We start from the raw sequence: 6023 nt of genomic DNA, 5'->3' as shown, positions 1-6023 counted from the left end.
ATACAAATTTGTCTTGCAGCACAAGTTTGAAATCACATAATGCATAAACAGGAAATATAATGAAACCACAGAGAGTGAGCATCATACACAGTACAGTCATTGTTCATAAGGTGCATTCATCTAGTGAAAATATATGTCAGGCATATACACTACAAACAAACAAATCAAATTATGCATTACCAACCCTAACTCTCTGCCGTGTTCGTTACAATCACTCAGCCAGTCCTCTAGTTATTTTACTTAACACTGTTAGAATGAATGAGGGTTTTTTTTGTTCCATTCATATATTACACAAACAATTGCTGATGGCTGCCCAAGTGTAACATACAGAAGAGAGAGAGAGAGAGAGAGAGAGAGAGAGAGAGAGAGAGAGTAAAAGCACATTTCTAAGGAAATTAATCTTGATTTTATTCTTAATGCATAATGACATTGCTCTTTGTGCTGTCATTGCTTTGCAGACTGTCAAAACAGGAAGGGAAACTCCTCAGTTAAAAGGACAAGGGAAGCAAATGAAGATCCATTAGTTATGACTTTCATCCACACAAATCGCATATTAAACTAAGCTCCATTAGCGTGGATTTTTGGCTTAACATTCAGTGAGTGGCAGTTTTTACTGTATCCTCACTGTAGTTTCAGCCTTTGGCCAGTAGGTGGCTCTGTCAGCATGCTCTTAGCCAACACTTCCCCTAGTGAAGCTGATGAATCTTCCCCATGACCCAATGGCAGTGAACCTGGTGTGATATATGACATTAGCAGTGTGTCAGCTGAGGACGGAACACCCTCCCATAAGTGATAAATATACAGGTGTGCTGGCAGAAAGTGTTCAGCAGGCCATCTGTCTTCCAGCAGATCCCTTTAAGTTGTGTGTGTGCCAGGGGCACTCTCAAATGTGGCTCAGTGACTTCAAAGACAAGGCACGAAAGGTCATGAGGAGGGGGGAAAAAATGAAATAAATAAAGCGTATCATGTTGAAAGCGAGATAGTACAAAGGCAAAAATGGATCACCCAGAACACTGAGGTATCAGATTCACATGGGGGTAGAGGTTTAACTTTTATTTATTTATTTATTCATTGAACTTTTTGACTTCTTGCTGATTTCCTATTATCTAACAGCATTAGCACATTTGAAAACTGCCATAAATGCAGGATGTGGATGAAAGAGAATGAAAACACACAAATAAAATAAGCCTTTTATGTAATCTTTTATTAAGAGACCATAGGTCATAGGTAGTGTTGTTTGGCTTAAAGCAGAACACTAGACACTGAAATATCAAAGTATAAATAAATGGACCATGTAATAGATGTGCATATTTATCCAGTTGCAGATATACTTAAATACACTATGCAATCAGTTGTGAGGTAATTTTCTTTTGTGGTAAATTGACCAAAAATCTTTTTTTTTTCCAAAGATCTGCCTACAGAGTCATTAGAATTACTAATTTTGTATGGTTAGTATATGTCGTACTTATTTTGCTATGCACCGAGACAGTAATGTCAAAGGCAAGAGACCAGGAGTGAGTTAAACACTTGACTAATAATGAAAATTGCAGCCAGACTGTGAAAAATCTTATTTAGATGTTTAAATGTATATATGTCATGTCAAAAATGTTATGTGATTTTAACCCTGAGAATTAGGAATGAGGTGAGGTTGTGGGTTATGGCTATGCACACATTTTTCTGTCTCTGGTTGTCTGTGTCTCTTACGTCAGAGCAGTGGACATCTCTCCCAGCAAGGCATTAATGTGGATGAAAGGTTGTCTTAAGGTTCTCAGATGTCGTCTTCCACAAACGAAAGACGATCCTGAGTTGACGCTAATGAATGAGAACGAATGTGGTGTCTGGTCTTATTGGTTGAGAAATTTAATGATTTAACTATTTATATTTTTATTGAAATTAGAAGAAAAAAAATCCTTTGTTTGTATTTGCAAAATAACTAGTTAACTTTTCCTAGGAACTTTCTTTTTATCAAAATGAATGCTGAATTTCCTATGACTTCTAGACCTTAATTTGCATGACGGATATATAAAACGAGTGTTATGCTTTTTTAAACATTAGTAATATAATGTACATAAGTACCAATAATGCACTTTTTAACTGATATCTATAAGGCACAATTATAAACACAAACCAATACACAAAATGCTACAGATTGTAATATGCATCAAATATATATTATATACACATCAATAAGAGTATACCATGAACAGGGCATTAATGACTCTGTAATGCACACACTAAACATTTTGAAGGTAACCTCAGCTATCCTATTACTATAACCATATCAACATTTACTCAGTGCTGTTTGTGAGACATTTTAGAGCCATTTTGTCAAATACTTCTGCATGGAATATAAAATACCTGATCTCATGTTCTGAAGTGCTATTGATACTCTTTTTGCTTATGCATGTGTATTCACTGTAGGAAATTCTCACTTCTCCATGACATCCTTTTGTAAGTATTTAACAACCAACTTAACCTCTGTAAAGAAATGTGAAATTATTACAAAATTTATAACCAATAATTAAATGATATTTTAAAATAAAAATTGTTGCGCAATCCAACGTCTTTGTCTTCTCTTTCACAGTAGTGTGAGTGGATGATCTTAGAGGGCTCCTGTTTTTTGTTTTTTTTTTACTTCCCTTATGAGTGCAGCCTCAGTGTCTGTCTCCAGTTCACAGACAGTTTGTTATTTAGAACAACGTCTCCCAGTCCTGGTCCTGGAGGCCCATAGCTCTAAATATTTTAGGTCTCTAATTACTCTTATACACCTGCTTGAGCTAATCATGGTTTTTGATAAGTGGCTGATGAACTGAATCAGATGTGTTTGGAAGGATTTGGAAAGACTGATTTAGAAGTTGAGTTCTTATATTGTCCTTCAGCACCCCCTGTTGGCCCTTGGTGCCACTGCATGAGGTTGAAGAGCTGCTCCATTTGAATGACATAAATTCCAAATAATCCCTAGAAATTACATCATGCAAACACATGTTTCCTCATTCATGAAACACCACTCTTGAAATCTTAGTGGCAATAATATTGAAGAACAGTAACTGAAAAGTACAAAACCTCACAACGCTTCAGAGATTCTATAATACAGTGGCCTGCATCATTTGTGCCCTGTAAATGTCCACTGTAAATATCAGGTAATCTAGAGTGACTGCAAGCTAAATGTTAAATGAGATATTTCATGTTTTTAGAACAGGTGGATTTGTTTTTGGTCAATGTTGTAAAAAGACAATTTAGTGGACTGTGACAGTGAGAACTGGAAACAGGGTCATCAAAATTATTTTTATTTGAAGAGGAATGAAAGCTAATCTTTGACCTTGAGATACAGGATTTCTACATTGCAAGCATCAGATTCTGAAAGAACCACATACTCATTTATTTTAAATGCGATATCTTATTCCTTTTTTGGGTCAGAGTTTGAAATCTAAGATGGTCTTGTGTCTGAAAATGAATCTGTGTGGCTAAGTGGAGGATGGCTTTAATTAGCTTATGGATTTCTTTTTGGTTTCTAGAGAATGGAGAAGATATGATATGGAGTCACAGCAGCATCTTGTTTCAGGACCTTCCATCCATCAGATATATGGCCGCTCTAAATGTTTCCTTTGTAAGTAGATTCCATTAAATCCTCACAGTATTAGGATAGACTATACATTTGGACAGAGACGTTAGCCATTTAACATTCAATACACTCCAGAAAAGCTGTCTGAGGTAAGCTAATAAATACATCACATAGGGAAACATATACAATTATGTAAGACCTAAAAAATACATAGTTTATCAGCACAGTGTATGATATTTAAAATGCATTTGTGTTTCCCAAGAGAACAGTGACAAGTTCAGTTGCCTTTTGCCTTCACCTTCCAATAAACAGCTGATTTTTGCCTGGGAAACAGATATGTGCAGGTAAGTCTCTTTGGTCAGAGATGACGCTGTCAAAGTTAGCAGAAATGAAAACCAGCTGTCCTTTGGCCTTCCATCTGAGGAAGCCTGAATTACAGCAGTCTTCCACTATTGAGATGAGAGAAACTATGCATATCACAACAGTAACCCAGGTATTGCAAAAATCTGCGAGGGGAAAATAAAAGCAACTGTTATGATTTAATGTGTATTTTTTTCATACACAGAGCGTATGCAGAGACCAGTCAGACCTGTGAGATTCCGTTAGTCTGTTGACCTTTTAAACCATTTCAGTGCTGTGTTTGGGACATCACCAAACATCTCACTGAGATCTCCATCCTTACAATGCATGGTGCTATAAACATCATTACATGGGTGATGCCATGTTGTGTCAAAGCCTCTAGGACTTGTGAAGAAGAAGGCAAAACAGATGCACTGAAGAACAGAGATTTCTGTGGAGAAAACTCACTGTGGTCTGAAAGGAACTACAGGATTGGGTCAGGATTTATTGGCCAACAGCACCATAACAGACCATAACTCATAACTACAGCCAAAACAACACTGGAGTCCCTTATAAATGAAAAAGTCTGTGGCTGAGTCTTCAGCTGAGTCATGAATCTTAATCCAATCAACAACCTGTGGTAGGAGTTGAAGACTTAAACTGAAAATGGGCAAAAAACTGAAGTGTCTACATGTGTAAATGAGACAGACACTAATCCAAGAAGGTTCATAATATATGCCAAAGAGGCCTTCACCAAATATTGACTCAAGGGAGGGCGGGGGGGGGGGGGGTTGTTATTGTCTGTTGGACCTCTAACTCTGTCTCTATAGTATGAAAAATAAAGAGTTGACAGAGCTAAATACCACATTGTTAGCTGTGCTTAACTCAGACAACATCGATGTGGGAACTAACGGTCCCAGTTGTAAATAAGCAATTTAGACTATGGTACAAAACAGATTTAATACAGATAATGTGGACGGATACATACCCACTCTAAATTACATTTCAATCATAAAGAGCCTTTTTGTGGTAGGCCTACTGTGCCCAATAAATTTACCTGAGATTAATATAAACTATGCATAAATGTGCCATACATAAACAATAATTAAGAACAATTTTCCTATATAGCAGCGCAGAACACATTTATATTATGAATTGTACATGACTAATATTTCCGATGGTACTGCAGTACACCAAGACAGATTGTCAATGCACTGACTCTCACCTGCTTACTAAAAAAAAAATCCCATCTTTTCATTAGGCAACAGATAATAATTACTGATAAAATGATATATATTTACCTGTACATTTCTATTTACTGAGCAATAACTATCACAAATAAAATATTTCAGATATGAAGTAATGCTTGTGCACTTGGTGGCCGTAATCAACAATCATTAAGAGTGATCATAATTACACTTAAATATTAATTTATTCTTTTTCATTCCTGCTCACGCTGCTCCTTTAAGAACTGACCCCAGCTCCTCCACCCCTTCTTCAGCCCCACCCTAGCTCTGTGAGCTGTGTTGTAGACGTGCCGTTGGCTGTCTTACTTCCACACACTGCCCTCCATGGTGACGGCATCCTGACCCACACTGGAACACAGATAACAGAGAGGGAGGCACCCCATGCTCCAATAGCCCGGTTACCACCCAGATACCCTTGCTTAATTTCACTCTGCTGCTGCAGAACAGACCACTTTTAGGTAAGCCTTTTCATGCTGTTCTTCAGTGAATGATGTTCCAGTTGTTTGACTGGAAGGAGAATACCATTCTAAACCATCGTGGAAGAATATGGATGAAGTCTCTGAATTGACAATTTCGAGAATGTCAGGGCTACATTGGTTGTGTGTAGATAGTCGCTAAGTATGTGTTTTAAGACATGTCAGGTCAGATATGCTTTTGACTCCGTCAGCTCAGTGTTGTGCTATGGAGAGTAATGTCCATTTATGAGTGTGCCATAATCTAAAATATGCTGAGTTATGTGATTAAATGTCAATCATTGCAAATGTTTTCAACTGTATTTGGGAACACTCACGTGCATAAATTGCTAGGTAAACGGCACAGAACATGAAACATTGTTTATTGTACTGAAAATGAACGTCCCATTCCACTAAAGCATA

Source organism: Chanos chanos, chromosome 5 (genome assembly GCF_902362185.1).
Source record: "Chanos chanos chromosome 5, fChaCha1.1, whole genome shotgun sequence".
Taxonomy (NCBI): domain Eukaryota; kingdom Metazoa; phylum Chordata; class Actinopteri; order Gonorynchiformes; family Chanidae; genus Chanos; species Chanos chanos.
Note: the sequence above shows the minus strand (reverse complement) of the source record.